The sequence below is a fragment of the Suricata suricatta genome, chromosome 16 (genome assembly GCF_006229205.1).
Source record: "Suricata suricatta isolate VVHF042 chromosome 16, meerkat_22Aug2017_6uvM2_HiC, whole genome shotgun sequence".
NCBI classification, from domain to species: Eukaryota; Metazoa; Chordata; class Mammalia; order Carnivora; family Herpestidae; genus Suricata; species Suricata suricatta.
In genome coordinates, this window is record NC_043715.1 from 19039012 (window position 1) to 19056557 (window position 17546).

Consider the following 17546-nt stretch of genomic DNA (forward strand, 5'->3'; position numbering starts at 1 on the left):
CTTGAAAAGACTCCCCCAGTCACACCAGGTCTGTGAGGTGTGTTTCCTGCTCACATTCTTCCTGACCAGCCCACATTGGGCTTTGAATAAGATCCCAAGAGACGGATGGAGAAATGTGTGTGCACTTTATTTACGTAAAAGGGTGGCCTCCCTCCCTCTTCCCCTTCCCTCCTCCCTTCCTTATAGGCGTTGTGCATGGGCCTGGGAAAACAATGACATACCATCAAATATTTTCACAGATCACTGAGTACTTCCCCAGTGGGCTGATGGTTCGTTACCCCAGTTGTACGATGTGTAAACTGCATCACGGATACAGAATGTGATTAGGTTATTTGGCTCATCAGAGGGGAGTGGGAACTGGCAGCAGGCCTGTCTGACTCTGAAACTCCACTTCCTCCCTCTTGCCAGATTGGTAAGTTACCTGTCCTCTGGTTTGGTCTTTCTGAGGGGGCGCCTGCTGCTGTCCGCTTTGTCCCTACTGTAAGTATTGAGCTATCTTGGGACTTCTGCCTGAGGCGGAGCAGGCAGGGCCTTGTTGCTTCGTGAGGGCTGGTCTTTGGAAAGTTCCACCCAAAGGCTGCGTGGGCCTGAGTCTTGCTGGAGGAGTGGGGGAGACCATGAGTGAAGAGGACAAGTGAAGCAGGCAGGACCCCTGCGAACGAGGTGGGAGAGCAGAGAGCCAGTGGAGGATGATGGCGGCTGCACAGGATGTCCTGATGGGCTCAGGATGGGGGGAGGGTTGGGGGGCGGGGAGGCAGGAGCCGGGTTGTCTCCCTGCGCTTGGTGAGCGTGCAGTTGGCTGGCTGGAGAAGGCCAGGAAGAATCAGGGTGCATGGCAGTGCATAATAAAGCTCGCGGTCCTGTGGTGAAGACGTTTTTTTTTTTAGCTCTTGCACGTACAGATGGAGCAATTTTTAGGGCAGGAGAACGGTGACCTACGCCTTGGAGTGGCAGATTGCATGTGTCAGGCTCTGAGCCCGAGGAAGGAGTCTTACCCCCGTCTCCCCACCCTGGAGCTCAGAGCTGCAGGGAATGAGCCGCTGGCCTCCACTGCCACAGTCCGGTGGCTCTCACATTCTGGTGCAACAGAGTCACTGAAGGGCTTGGAAAATCAAGGCAACACTGCCTCCAATGCCTTTTTTTCCCCCTCCACCCAGGAAGTTGGGAAGGGGACCTGAACAGTCACGTTACGACAAGCCTTCAGGTAATGCTGAGGCTATTCTTTTGAGGAGCCACACTCTGAGAACGACTGCTGTAGGATTTCTCCCCTTCTCCTAACTGAACTGTAAGAATCACCGAGACATCTCTAGAACATACTGAAGCCAGAGCCTTGTCCCAGACCAAACGAAGTGTGGCACCAGACATCGGTGCACGTTCAAAGCTCCCTGGCTGATTGTGCTGTATGAGCCATAAACACCCCAACGCGGTGTCCCCACTCATCAAATAACCTGTGATTTTGATGCCAGAATTGAGGACTATTGTCCTAGACCCATAGCACATGTGTTGAGAGGAGAACCAGACAAAGTAAATGCACAAAACAGAGAAAAGTCTCCCAATCCTTTTGTTTGACTCGTTGAGTCAGCCAACACATACTTATCAAACGTGCGCTACGTGCCAGGAATTGGCTGAGCAGGGCTGGTAAAAAACCAAGTCCGTTGGTCCATTGGTGGAAACAAGAGATAGCAGAGGTCTGCTGTGGTCAGCTGGGGTGCCGTTTTCAGATGCAGGAGATACAGAGTTAGAGTCAGTGTCTCATATGCTTGTGTAGGTTGTCACAGAATGTGATTCCATCCACTTTCAACTAACCTTTCTGCTGCTGCATAACGTCCTGGGTGCACAGGGCCTGTTGGGGTCTCGAGGACCGGCAGCATGGGCCTGGGCCTGCAGGCCGAGGTGATGCCTGGGAAGGCCCACGAGGTCCACAGTCGTCGTTCAGGCGGGGAGAGCCCACTGCTTCTGCACTGCGTCCCCGAGACGTGTAAACCTCCACAGCCGCCACCCTCAGTGCTTTGCTAAGGCTTTCCAGAAAGGAAAGGAGGGCAGTTGGGGATTTGTCACGCATGGAAATACAGCCAGGCCAGATCAGTGCTGTTTTTGACTTTTCCTAGAGGGTCTGTCACTTGTCACGAAGAGACCAAAATCTCTAGGTGAAGTTTTCACATGGCTCAAATGCAGGGTCTTATATGCATAGTTTGGAAACTGCAAGTCCCGGGTCTTTAGCTTTTGTGATTTTTATTATCATTACTGGTCAAAAGAAGATGTTTCCGTGAATGTAATCTTCGTAGAACAACCTAACCCACTCAGGTGTAGACCCGGCATAAGACAACAGGTGGCTCGGGTGATGCAGTGATTCTTCCACATGGTCGGCTGGAGGACTGAGTACAAGTAAACACCCGACATACATTTTGGTGTGAAATAGAGTCTCAGGAGGAGCCAGCAGCCGTTTCGCCCCACCCCCAACACAGTGATTCGCGTTAGTGACTTCCCTTGAGAAATCAGCCATCGTGATAAAAAAAAAAAAAGTTTTGCTCTTTTGAGAGGAAACCTTAGCAAATCTGGAGCCAGACGAGGTGGTGTGAGCCTGGGGGAAGCAGGAGAGGCTGTATCAAGGTTGCGCATACATATGCATGACCTGAGGTTCTAACACTACTCTTCAGACAGCGGAGGAACTCAGCTGTCTGTCACTTGGCATATGGTTCCCGTAGATCAATCACTCGAAACAAACATGTTGGTTTTCAGAGTTTCCGTGGGTACAGATTTCTCTACCCACACAGCACTGTGAATACAGACTAATTACAAGCAAACTCTAAAAATGCATGATTATGTGGTGGCTGATTTACAGCATTTTTCTTTACCCCCTCCTCTGTCTGTGGCTGGGGAATGAAAGAGTCAGGCTGTGTCTGTTAGTCTGCCGCAGCCCCTGTGCCTGCCTTGGGGGAGCTGAGATGCCTGTTAGCTGGGTGATGCTTTCTGGAGGTCCCCCCTCCCCCAGCCCCTCCCCAGAGCAGAGAGAATGCTTAGCATCCAGGCCTGAAGGGGAAGACAGAGTCCCTTCTTCCTTTCGTGTTTCTTAGCAATAAAAAATAACTATGACCGAGGACATTATTTGAGTTGTTTAGATGTATGTATATATCTTTAAAAATGGCAAAATCCCAAACATTAGGAGACCTGGCCTTCAAATCTTTACTCTGTCCTTGTGCTGTGTGGCCTCAGACAGTTCCCTTCTCTTCTCTGGGTCTCAAATGACATGATTGGGTAAGTTGGCTTTGATGTCCGATGGGCTATGAATGGGTATATATTTGCTTTGAACCCCAGGGTATGACCCAGCTAGAAGCAGAGATGGAGACAGAGGGGACCCAAGAGCTTATTTCTTCATGTCAGTTATTTGTCTTTCTGAAGGTTGGAAAGAGGGGACTTGCTCCCAAACCCTGGTATACATGGAACCAGCCTTGTTGTTGGAGACACCAAGTCCTGAGTTCAAATCCCAGTTCTACCACTTAATTATCAAAGGTGTTTTCTAAGTGTTAGTTTTCTTATCTGTAAAAGGGGAAAGACCTGTCCAGGGAATGGTGTCATTGATCAAATGGAAGCGGTTGTCTACAGCAGTCTAGTCTGTGACCTCCTTGAGGGCCGGATGGGACATATCCCTCCCAGATTCCTGTTTTGCTCCTTGGTATTCAGCACAGTGCTTGGCACACAAAGACCACTTATTAATTATCGCATAAAGAATCGCTGAATAGAAATGGGGAAGGGGATGTCCCCATGCCCAGCGCATGGAGCGCACTTGCTGAGTGTTACTTTACCAAGGTACGAGATCAGTTAATGGCGGAGCTGGGACTCTGATCACATTCCATTGAGACGTGCATGCCTGCCGCGTGTGCTCATTTTCAAAGCCAGACTGTGCCCTTTCAGTTCTGAAATGAAGGCGGAGGGCTTTTGGCGGCTTCCGTATGCTTTTAAGTTAATTTCTTTAGGTGGAGTTCTTTCACTTTTGTATTTTTTTTTTTTTTTAGACAATACTCCAAAAAATGTCTCCATTGGTTTTATATCCTGCCAGCCACTCTGAGTTCAGCATACATGGATGCGAAGATAAATGGCAGGAGGGAGGGGGAGGACTGACCTTCTGACTCTCCCAGCACCTCAGGGCTGGTGGCATTGGCTCCGGGCCAGGATAGAGGCCCAAAGGGCTGCAGAACAGGTATGATGCCCTCCTGCCTCCTGGCCGGCGGCTCCCTCCTCTCTGGGTGGTGGGTGGGGGTTAGCCCTGGGGGACCCAACACCAGGTGCTTCAAGGATTCTAAGATGAAGCACCCTTTACCTGCGCTTCCTTCACTGAAGGGCTGCTTCCTCCTTGCGATTTAGCGAGTTACTCACCGTTCCTTCCTTGCACACTGAGCATGATGAGGGTCAGCCATCTCTCCTCGTGTCATTGATGGCAGCTTCCAGGCTTGAGCAGCCCTCCTCTTCCAGGCACTGTGCTGGCTGCTAATGAAACCTTAAAACTTTGTAACGACCTTGCAAAGTAGCTGTTGTGCACATGTCAGAAATGATGACCCTCAAGTCCAGGGAGCTTCAGTCCCTTATTTCATGGGCCTCTGGCTACTAGGTTGCAAAGCCAGGAGTTTCGGGATCTCTAAGTCCATGTGTTTTCCAGGACCCCATGTTGGTTGTCTGCTTCACTTCCCTGCAGTATTTCACCTACAGCATTCTTGCGAGGATCGAGAGGACCACCCTTGTCCTGCGTGCTTGGCGATGGCCTCCTGCTCTCCAGTGAGATGTCTGTTGTCCCCAACCCCTTTTCTCTTAGATGAACGGGTGACTGCCATCCCTGAGTCTGCCAACGGGGGTCTTGGTGACTTCTCCATTCCCGTTCCACCCATCCTTTCACACATCATCCATTTAATGGGGCTGGACTCCCCCTTTTTCCTACAAGTCCTCAACCCCCCCTCAAGTTATTACCCATCACCACCTTTCTGGGCAAGTGTCATTATTCATTCATAGACTCTAATTTTAGTTTTATGTTTCTAACTAAATCTTTCCATCCATTTCTCCACTCCTCTATTCTAGAAGCCCTCAGTGCTAGCGTATGTCCAGATCTTCTAGAATTCTCATTGGCTTGCTAAAACACAGATTGGTGGGTTCCCCCTCAGGATCTCTGAATCACTGCATGTGGGGTGGGGACCTAAAGTTTTGCTCTAGGTTTCCAAGTGAGGCTGGTCTGGGATTTTTAGAAAGCGCTGTCCTAGTCTTTCACTCAACATGTATTTGCTAAGAATCTCTCAGGGCCTTGCTACTAAGGGAGCAGTGCATTCTCATGCTTGTTGACATTTGAGAAGCACTGACCTAGAGAACAAACTTTGTGCTTTCGAGAACCCCACAGTCTAGGTAGCAGTCCTCAAACTCAACTATACTATAGAATTACCAGGAGAGCTTTGAAACTATTCTGTGCCTGGACTCCACCCAGAGCAATTGAATCAAAATCCCTGAAGCGGGGCCTGCTGTCATTACATTTGTTAGCTCTCCAGAGGGTTCCAAAGTGTAGCCAGCCAGGGTTTCGAACCACTGGTCCAGAGGGGTGCGGTCTTGTAAACAGGAAATCAGTCTGCGTATTTCAGACGGCTGCCTCAGGCAAGTGGCCGGGGCTGAGCTATACAAAGGATTTGAAGTGGGAGTTAGCAACCCTGGGTTTTGGTTCTGTCTCTGCTTTGTGGATTCCCTCAAGTGTCTCAGCCTCTCTGATCTCAGTTTCCTCTGGGACCCAGTGCTGTGAGGGCTCTGGAGGATCTCTGAGTCCCTTTCCCCTTCCTACATTAATGACTCTAAGTTTCCCCTTCCTATGTTGATGACATGAGGGTGAATCTCTCTCTGTCTCTCTCTGTCTCAAATTTAAGGGCTAGCATAGCACTGCAGATGAACAGAGAAGTAAAAACAAAAGCAAAACAAAAAAACCCAGCAAATGTGTTGATTAGGAGGCATTAAAACAAGATGAGAACATAGGTCCGAAGGCTCTCAAATTGTGGCTCCTGCACTAGCAGCATCAGCGTCCCCTGAGAACTCACCAGAAATGCAAATTCCTGGGCCCCACCCCAGACTTGCTGGGTTGGAAAGTCTTGGGTGGGGTTCCCAAGTCTGTGGTGTAACAAGCCCTCTCCGTGGTTGGGATGTACTCTTCAGTCTGAGAATCACTGACCCAGAGCAAGGTGGCTGTGGCTTGTAGCTACTTATTGTCCCAATCGGATGGGGCACAAGGAATTGCTACCACTCGTGAGCCCCCGTGTCCTGCCGAACACCTAGTTTTCCAGTTTTCTTAAAAAGAGATGGAGGAGAGGTTTGCAGCATGTGTTTGTTGCATTCATTGGCAGGTTTTGCCTTGCTCTAATCATGAACATGTTCTCCATGCTTTTGGTTTTAGAATTGAATGTCCTTTGCTTAGCATAGATGAAAGAGAGAGGGGCCATTGCTTCTGCATTTGATGACCACGATTGGTTATTTTCTCTAGATGTGTGGATGTTCAAGTTCACCCTTGGGATTGTCCTACTTACAGCAATCTAGTCAGATTACAGTAGAGAAAATCTATTATTTAGATGTGTGTTGTTCCGTGGGAAGAAAGTACCAGAACATTCCTGGGGCATGTAACTCAGCATCTGGACCGTGATTCTGGCTGGCAAAAGGGTGGGTCTGAAAGGCTTTGAAGGAGAATGGCCACATTGTGTCAAAGCAGTTCAAAGGGAAGGTCTGCTTTACACAAAAGCGCCAGAGTGCTGCCTGTAAGGATTCCGGGTCTGCTTTTATGAAGAGGAGACTCTAAGAAGCGTGGTGATTGTGAGCCGTGGGGGACCATGTCACCTTGATCCACCAATTTACTGCCGACAGCAGTCAAAAGAGCTAAACATCTTCACACGCTTCTCAATCCACTTTTATGGGATCGTCCAAAAGAGGTGCCTGGGACAACAGTCGTGGGATGTGACACTGATGTGATATATATTTGCTTCAACTAAAAGACACAGGTGCCTTTGAAGATCCTGAAAATGGGAGAGAGTTCTGATTCCCCTCCAGCTCCCTGGCGCCCTCCGGAAGTAAAAACAGGGTTTTGCATTTGTCTAACTCTGGTTTGACTGACGTTTCCCTTCATGACAATCAACCCCCCTACCAGTCACCACTGCTGGAGCCGTCACATCTGCCTGCTCGCAGACAGACCCTAAAGCCTTCAGTGTTACATGCTGCTTCCATATCTGTTCATTTGCAAAGGTTTCTTTGAACTTTATTTCAAGACGATAGCGCAAAACCCAGACATTGGGTAATGGTATTTTGCTGCCTGTTCCCTTTCATTGATGTCTGGCTGGTTTCTCCCTCCCTCATCCCTCCTCCAATTTAGCTCTGGAAACATCTGTCTTTTTATTCACCAATAGAGTCTCGAAAGGGTAACAAACCTGTTAGATAAAATATCAAAGTTATGAATTCTGATTTAATAAATGTGCATCCGAGAGATGATTCATGGCATGTACGATGGCTTTCAATTGCTTTCTCAAACAGCTCACGCCTCATTTCATTAAGAGCTTCAGTCAATGCCAACTGATTAATGATCACAGCACTAGCCCTCTTTTGTTTAGTAAACACGAGCATGAGACCCGTCTGGGCTTGGCCATATAGAACTTTATTTTAAATGCAAATAAAAATGTTTTAAAATAGATGCTTTTATAAATGTTCTTAGAGTTCCGCTAAAACAGTATTAGAAATCATTCATTTCTTTGCTTAAAAAATGCCTGCTGAGTACCTAAAAGTGCCATTTGCTCGCTAAACCCCTGGATGAGACACAATGCCTGCCCTGAGTGAGCTTATAGTCTAGCGTCTGCAAACCGTTTAATGTAAATGGGTTCAGTCTGAGACGTTCTGAATACTCATTGTTCACCTGGACCACGAAGTGGCTGTGTGACATTGAGTCGGTGCATCGACTGTCTAGGACTTGGTTTCTCCTTTTTCAGATGACCTTGTTGGATTCTGTTGCCTTTCATGTCCCCAGAAGTGCTGACATTATCTGATTCTAATTTTTGTGGTATTTTTGTTTGCCTATCACATCAATTTCAAGAAAAGACCATAGAATAAAACCAGCCGAGGCTTAGCTAAGACAGTCATGCTATTAAGTAGAATCCTTCATTTCAGAAGACCTATTGATCTTTTTCATATACTTCGAGTCTTCACAATATTTCCATAATTGCATAAGTCAAAGGGAAGTCTCCTTCTGGAAGAAATTAAGCACCTTAACAGGTGGAAACAAATGGCTTTTCATTTCATATGTAGTCTCTGAAAGTTTGTTTGTTTTTACAAATAAGAACAATTAAAAACATCAAATACGATAAGGAAACTACTTAGACAGGGTCCCCTGTGTGTTACCAGCCCTGAAAGAAGTCACCACTCACATAGCCAGCTTCCTGGATGCAACCTGACTCTCTCCGAGGGACCCAGGAGTCCTCAGGTGGGATGCTGGACTCAGGGGACCTGCCATCAGGATGTTTCCTCATCCGCTTCTGTATTTTTATTTAATTAATTGTGAGTTGTGGTGACCAACAAAGGCAGCCTTGAAGTGGAGGGACCCTTGCTATAGGTCCCTGTTGGAGCCAGCACGGCCTGTTGGAACACACGGAGGGCACTCACACAGAGGCCCAGAAGCTATCTTCCTGGAGGGGGAAAGCCTGGTTTAGCAACTCTCACCAAGACTGGAGAGTTTCAGAAATATCCAATCTACTTAAAGCTGCTTCCTGTTTTTCTGCCTGGGGGGCATCTTAGGGTTAGGTGATAGTTCTGGTGCCAAGAGGAGGCAGGCATCATGGGGAGGTGGACATGGATGGGTCATGTGTTTTACAGTCAGCACCAAGTATGACTCTTGATCCTGTCACTTGCAAGGATGACTTTAGACAAATGATTTTTAATGTTTTTGTGCATTTGTTTGCTCACTATAGATACTGGTATTGAGAATTGAGTAAGTTAAGGGTGGTAGAGTTTGCCCCAATGACAGTAGTGATCAGTTGCTAGAGTGATGATGGTTACTTCACCTGTGTGTCCATATCACGTCCCGTGCATAAGCACTTTACAAGTGAAAAATGTCCACACCTCAAGTCTCTCTGAGTCTTGATGATGCTCCAAGGAATAGACCATGAATCCTATTACTCAGATGAGGAGGCCTGACCAATGGCCAGGAACACAGCACAGCCTAGAGAGGCCACTCTTCTTTCTCCTGCTCGTTCTGCCTTGTTCCACCACGGGTCTTCCCCGAGCAGCCTCCGGATAGTTCTGCGAGTAGCTGACTGGGTAGCCAGTTTTGAATGGAGGAAAAATGGCCTCAGAAATCAAGTTCATTATGTATTTTTGTCAGATTATTTGATGTCACACGCAATGCTTTTTTCCAATTGTACAGCAGTAGACAATGTATGTTCACAGGAGAAATTTTGGACCATATGGAGAGACATTTATAACAGATAAAGTTTTCTAAAAATCTAATCATTCAGAAATAACCATCAGTAACATATTTGTACATTTCCTTCATATTTTCATGTGTGTGTGTGCATGGTGAGTTACATGTATGTAATGTGGGTGTCTTCCTGTGTGAGTCTAATTTTGTAATTGGTACAGTAGTTTATATAGTGCATATATAGCAATATATGTAAATAATAGTTTATATATTTTTATATTCTTTTTAAAAAATAGTTTCAAACTCCCTAAAAGTCATGAATTTTTAACCTTTTTACCTCATTGATTCCATTGCTCACCTTTTCTTTCTCTTTCTGTGGTTCTTCCTCTGTATTTGTATACATGTATGTGCATATTTAATACCAATTTATTCATTTCTGAGTCATTCAAGAGCAAATAGTATATACAATTGTCTGCCTTCCCTAAGAACATTTCCTTAAAACAAGAAAACTGTCTAATCACCTCAGGACAACCATTTAGCCCAGGGAATCACCACTGAAAGGGGACTGTCACCACCCCTATTCACATTTCCCCAACTGCCCATCAGTGTATCATCCTCCCTTCTGGCTCAATTTGCCATTGGGAATGGCTCACATACTTTAGTCTTCTTCAGTCTGGAACCATTCCACATCAAGCCCATTTCCTATCTTGTCCTTGCCATGGAAATGATGCTATGTTTTCTCAATGGACCACACCGATGCCAGTCTATCCTGCTCTTTCATGCCAATTTTGATCACCTGGTCAAGTTGGTATCTGCCAAGTTTCTCTACCATAAAGTCATCATTTTCTGTGTATAATTTAAAAGTATTTTTGTCGGGAGATTCTTAGAAAGGATGTCAATATTCTTTACCTCATCAAACCTCTGCCCAGTAACCTTGGCGTCTATTGATGCTTCCTGCTAAGCTAGCCACCACTCTGATGGTTGTCAAATAGTGGTTTTCTCTTTTCATAATTTTCCTACAGTTTTTTTAGTTGGCATTCAACTGTAAGGAAGAGTTTCCCTTTCTCCCTCATTTATTAGTACTTTAACTAGTTAGTCATATGAATGCATAGATTCATATTTTATTCAGTGGGTTAAATATATTCCTATTCTTACTTATTCTGATGTTCAAATTGTCTCAGGTTTAGCTGGTGGAAGATTCTTGAATCTGGCTCCTTTTGCCCTTTGGAACATATTACCATCATTCTTTGAGCACTTTCTTCATTCTGGCATAAAAACATTTTCCAAACTCACCTTATACTTTTCCTGTGCCAGCTCTGGAATTAGCTATTTCTCCAGGGAAATTTGTTTCCTTTTAACAGACAATGGTGTTTAGAAACCAAACTCTGAGCATGGATGTGTCCATTGCTGTGGGAGTGTCATTGCTTCTGGTCCACGCAGACAATGAGCTAGGAAATCTGTGTACAAATAGATGTATGTGGGGTGTCTGTGTGTGTGTGTGTGTGTGTGTGTGTGTGTGTGTGTGTGTGTAAACAAATACATCTCTCTCTATCTTGAACTATCTATCCATTCATCCATCCACATTTCTGTACATGTGTGCATGCGCGCGCGCACACACGCACGCACACACACACCTCTATCAGGGTTTCTGGACCACAGCACTCTTGAAATTTGGTGTTGGGGACAGTGTCCTGTGCATTGTAGGATGTCTGCGCCTATTGCATACCAGTCGGCACCCCTTCCTCCAGTTGTCACAACCCCAAATATCTCCTGACATTGCCATTGTCCCATGAGGGACAAAATCACTCCTGGTTGATAGCCACTGATCTATATAGATTTCCATATCTATTTCCATATATAATTTTTAAAGTTCAATTCATACCAGTACCTTTATTTCTAACCCACTGCCTCAATACCTCCCATTCTAATCTCTATTTGCATTTTTATAAATTTTTCTCTGCCCATCAGAAACCTGGCTCCCATTATCCTCAATACAGTTATTTATTTGTCTCATTCCCCTGTATGTAATCAGTCCCTTGCCATGCTGGCCACTTCTCCAGCCCTCTGACCCTTCACTGCCATCTCTGCAGCTCCCCATCCGCTCTGTCCTTGGCCTCTTGGGCACACAGACCACCACCACCATCCCTCATGTAATTGCATTTTCCAGTGTTTGTCTTCCTTGCTAAATTTTAAATTCCATAAAGGTGGGGAGGAAGACTGGTAGCTCTGTCCCCAGAGCCTGACATGGTGCTAGTATGCAGTTGGTGTTCAAGAGTTGCCTGATAGATGAATAGACGTACATATACTGGATTTTTCAATTTTATAGCAGTGTGAAAACCTCACCTCTAAACCCTGGGTGTTTGCTTTCTGCCCACTTTCGAGGTAGGAAAGGCTGAGCCTCGTGGGAATGGCTCAGTGGCTCTTGGTCTGAATCCCACTGGGCACTGTCTCACCCATCAGACAATCTACCCTTTCTGACCATGACTGGTTTTTCTCGTTATGCAGGGTTTAAGAGCTGAATTTCCAGCTGCCAGCAAGCATTTATTTGGGACTGTCTGACAACAGGGAGGCTCTTCTTTGCCGTCCTTTCCTGGCTGACCTCATCCTTGCTAATCCCACCACCGCTCTGCCCCCCGCCCCGCCCCTCTGCAGCAGACAGTCCTATTTGTTCTCTGCCCAGCCTGCCTGGGGTAGACCGCTGATGCGGAAAAAGACTTGCTCTGGCCCCCTGAAGGGTTTCCAAATAAAGCTCCTTTCACTTCAAAGATACCTGACCATCTAGTACCAATGGTATGACTTAACCAGACACAGAGAGGAGCAGGGATGCTAGGATGCCAGTTCATCCGCTCCTTATTCTGAGCCTGACGGGGCGGTTTCCCTTGCAGGCTATGTGAATATTTGGGAATGGTTCACAGGCGCAGAGCGCCTCTCCTCCTGCCCACCTCCCATAGTCCATGGCACACTGTGGGCTGCTGGCTTCCTACGACCTTTCTGGAGGGATGACATGCAGGAAGTGCTGCGTTCCAGGAAGCAGGCAGCCGGGGAAGAAAGCAGCCTTGATCCACCAGTCTCCCCCTCCCCGCTGCGTGGCCTTGGAAAACACGATCCTGTTTGTGAAGTGGGCTGTGGTGTCGGGACGATGTTAAGGACACTTTGAGCCGGGGCACACGGTGATTCTCTGAGGAGTCCCTTTGAGTGGGAGAAATGGCAGGGGACAGGGAAGGATCCAGCAATTGGCGGCAGGATTCTGGTCTAGGCGGTGCCGATGCCCGACCTCAGAGCAGACTTCACCGCCGGGCCCCGTGGAGGCCGCCTGCCACCGAGTAGGCCCTCAGTAACCACATCCTCAGTGGTTGCTCCTGTTGGATAAACTGACCTCCTGAAACTCCTTGGATCCCAGTGTCCTTATCTATAAAATGGGAACAAAGAAGGGTCAAGGTGATGTACAGCAAGCGCTGGTTCCAGTATTGACATGTGGTCAGGACTTGAGATCACGTCACCAGTTTCATTGTGTGATTCCGGCCCATCCGCTTCCAAGGGAGAGCTCCGTCTGCTCCTTGAGTTCTGTGTTCAGCACCGGGTGGTGAGCAGAGCCGAGAACCACTGAGAGCCTGCTCTGTGCCCTGCATGTGGCCTGTGCTGTCCCATTTCATCCTCCGAGCAGCCCCAGGAGACAGACTTGGTATCATCCCAGAGGTATACGTGAGGCATCTGTCCCCGGGCTGGAAAGGGGTTTCTGTGAGATCACTTGGTCAGTAAATAGCAGGGCCAGGTTTCACTCTCCACCTTTGCCTGATTCCAAAGTGGGTGCTTTTCCCACTGTACCTGCTACCTGCCAGGATGGGGGTTGTTTGGTTTACCTGCCGACGTCCATCCACTCACTGGTGGCCCAGAGCCATCCTGGTCATGACCAGGCCTGTGTTGCAGACAAAGTAGGCACTCCGGGATGCTGGGGCTCCCCAGTCCAAACAGGGGGTCCTTGTTGCCCCCTCTGGTACCCCCGGAAGGACAGTATGTGTCAGGCCAGTGGGTATTGGCAGAAGAAGAACCCCAGTGTCATCACAGCCTCTAACCATGTTTGATCCAATGGCTAATGGGGTCATTAGCAAAGGAGAGTAATTGTAGGTGTGCCTCCCCGCTGGGGTTGCCTCCAGATCAATGGCCGTTTATCATCTTCTGGCTTCTCCACCTGGGATGTAGGCAGCGGCATGATTGGTTTGGCATCAATTCCTGGGAAGGTAAACACACTTCATAACTATCCCTGGTGCCAGTCGATGCCCTCCAGGGTCTTCCTGTGGTCGGAACTCACAGCTCCCTGGGAACTCTGCCCAGAAATGGACCCCAGTGTCTCTGTATTCTCAGCATGTGACACGCTACACCCTGGGGCACATGGGAGATGGCACGTTTGGTCCCAAAGGCACCCAGCAAGCCTCCTCCTTGAGACAGCACCAGCTAGACAGAATCAATTTCCCATTGACTTTCAGCCCCATCTCAGACACAATGTAATTCTTGTCTGAGGGTTTATAAAGGCCATTGACTGTCTTATAAAAGATTTAAACACTTACCTTGTGGTGTGTGGGAGCTCTATCTATCACGGTGCCTTTTTGACAATTTGTGGGGGTGGCAGCATTTGGGGGAGGGGCAGCTGGCATTCCCACAGCAGCTGTGGTTCAGACAGTCGTGCCTGCTGGGCCTGCTGGACAGAGTGTGAATGGGTCAGTCGGAGGCCCTCCTAATTCATCACCCAGGAGGCTCTTCTCCACAGGGATTAGGCTCCCTGTGCTCCATTCTGCAAAGAAATCACATGTGACACAAGGTAATCTTTACCCCAACATTGCCTCTGCTGGCAGCAAAGCACAGAACTGGGACACGTTTGTAACCAGAGGCATGTTTTTATCCAGCACAGAGGATTTGCTAGGTAACAACAATGGAACATTAATGATAACCCATTGTAACTGGTTAGCCCCTCTCCATAAGCTGTGTTAATATCTGTTCTCCTTTTACGCATGGAATAACTCTGGAAGGTAGTTGGACCCATGATCTTTATATTCATTTTACAGACAGGGAAACTGAATTTCAATGAAGTTATTGAAATAACTAGTTATTGTGTGTATTTGACCAAGATAATCTCAATCCTCAGCACTATTTTCCAGTTTACCTCTCTCCTGTGCTTTACTGCCTATTCTCTATTTTATCTACCCTCTCTGTGGCCATTGGAATCTTCTTAGGGAAAAGGAGAGGAAAGAGATGATGGGATCATTTCCTGAAGGAGCTCAGTCCAGAGGGTGATAGAGACCAGGAACTGGGTAATTGCATTTCAGTTTTTAATGCTTTAATGGCCTTGTAGTCAAGGAAAATTGGAAGGTTGGGAAAGGGATGGTCAGAGCGCTGCAGTGGGTAGAAGACTGGATGATCAGGTGAATGTGGTGTCACAACATAAGCACAGGTGCTGAGACATGAGGACACCCAACCTGCCAGGGAATTGTAACAGTGACAAGTGTTAGGGAGAAGACTCATGAGGCGCTGGGTAGGGAGTGAGAGAGGAGCATGGTCTGGCCTCCTTACCCTCTCTGATGGCATTTCTCATGCCTCTCCCTTTTGTTAACTTTCTTTTGTCCACACTGGCCTCCATGCTGTTTCCCAGGAACCTCAGGGCCTTTGCACTGGCTCCTCCTGTTGCTTAGAATAGTCTTTCCTGGATATCCTTGAGACTTGCCACACCACCTCCTCCAAGTCTTTATTCCAGTGTCATTTTCTCGGGATGATTCTGACCACCCAGTTTATACTTGGAAGCCTTCCACCCTACCCCCAGCATGCCAGAGCATATTCTTTCTCTGTCCTCCATTTTCTTTTTTTCCATAACATTTACCATCTTCTAATATACTATGTAATTAGAATATGTAATTTACATATTTATTATGGTTATTACTTACTGCTTTCTTCATCAACTAGAATGTAAGCTCCATGAAGACAGGATTCATTGCTTGGATTTGTACTAAGGGCCTAGAATAGTACCTGGCATGGAGTAGATAATAAATATTTGTTGAGCAGATGAATTAATGGATGATTGATTTTCAATGATTAGCAAGGTGAAGGGTTGGGATTCAGTAGAGACCATGGATCGGGATGAAGTTAAGCAGAGGAGTAACGTGTTTATATTTTGTGGAGGTTATGTGGAAGGGAAGATGAGGATCAGGGAGACCTAATCCAGGTGCAGAATGAAGAGGTTTGGAGCCAAGTGGGGAGTGTGGGGACTAGGAAGAGGGAGACATCTCTTAGAGATTAGACAGAGTTGGCTCTGTGTCCTGCTTGGAAAGCAGGACTGAAGCTGATTCCTTGGTTTGAAGTTGATCAACTGGGTAGAGAAGCTGGTCATTCATTTACTCTGAGACCATGGTTGGGGGAAAGCAGGTTGTGTAAAGCGTGTGTGTGTGTGTGTGTGTGTGTGTGTGTGTGCGCACGTGCGTGCGCACATAAGCAAGGGAGCTAGGTCTCTGCTGGGTTGCAGGCTGTGCTGGCCATGTAGGTGACACTGTGCATCTGACTTGGATGGTAGGAGCCATCTAATGTAGAATTGACTGTGCCACCAGAGGCCTGGAGTGATGCATAGTTGTCTAATGGCTTAGTTGAAAAGTGGTGGGAGGAGGAAAAAAAAAATCAAACAGCAGAGTGGGGAGGTAGGACGCCAGGTGCGCTTGGTGTTCTGGGGCTGGACTGAAGGCTCTGTTGAAAATACAGCCTGACTCAGAGAGGGAACCCAGTGCTTCTCAAGTCAGAGCAGGGGACCAGTACTCAGTCCTTTGAGGGGGTCTCCTGTGGGGCCGAGCGCAGGCTCAGTGTGTCCTGTTTCCCCTCATCCCACACTTCGTCCACTGTGGCTCTTTGTGTGCCATTCCTACTCCTCTCCTTGGAATCCTCCCCTCTTCCTTTCCCTACTCCTCCTCATCTGTCTGTGTGGTTGCCTGTGGCCCCTGGGCCTTCTTACCAATCACCGCCTCTGTGCTAACAACACACTGTTAACAACTAAGGGCCTTCTCATATCGGACCGTGCGGACTCTCAGCACCTGTGGGCAGAACCCCCACACCACAGCAGCAAGAGACCAAGTTTTGGTCCTGACTCAGCTATGGACACTGGGACTGGGACTTGAAGCAATTTCAGAGTCCTCATCTGGAAATGACTGCCTCAGTGAGAATGCTGGAATCGGAGGGCTGATGGTTGGAATGAGCAGTTGGACATGCTGTGGTCAGGTGGAAGGATGTTTTGATCTTGCACTTGCAGATGTCACGTGAAATAACATGTGGGTCATCTAAACGTCTGCTCTCACAGCATCTTTGTTGAGTGGTACCTTCTGCATTGGGACACATCTTAAGAAATAATCATATAAAGCCTGTTCCTAAGGACATTTGCCATAAATGCATTCTAATATTTGATGAATTTTCTCTGAAATGCCAACATTTGGTGAGTTTCCTCTGAAAGTTTTGAAACCCTTTTCATGTCCTACTAAAATCATTTTGTAAAAGAAGACAATGGATGTGCACCTGACTGAAAAGAGCTCATGAACACTTAGAACTTCAGTCACCATACTTAACTAGCCCTTATGGTGGCCACATGCACTACCCCCAGATCTTAAGGAACTTTCCTTGTACATCACGCAGAGGGGAGCAGATCTGCCCTGCAATGTAGTGGGAACCACTTCAGAATGCTGAGCGAGGAGAAAAATATTCCTACTTTCCCTCTTTTCCCTCTTTGGCATGAGTAGAGGCCAGCTCAGAGAGTGATAGATGTCGTTGGATGAGTTTGGAAGGTTGGGACACGTTAATGATAGTTGAATGGAGGGATGGGACAGAATTAAAAGCTGTTAGGCACAGAGCATCAGAGTTGATGGAACTTTTGGGTTCTATATAGGAGCAGTGAGGAAGAGAAGGGAGTCCAGTGAGGCTCCATGTTTGTTATTGACCTTCTTAGAGAAATGGAACACTGGTCTGCATAGCTGGTGGGAGGAAAGGAGCAGAGCGAACAAACGTAGACAGTGCTTTGAAGGAGCTTATCTGTGTGAGGGAGGTGAAGGGCCAAGGGAGATTTTCCTTTTGTTTTGAGGTATGGGAAGTCCGAGCATATTTATATGCTCGTGGCAAGGGG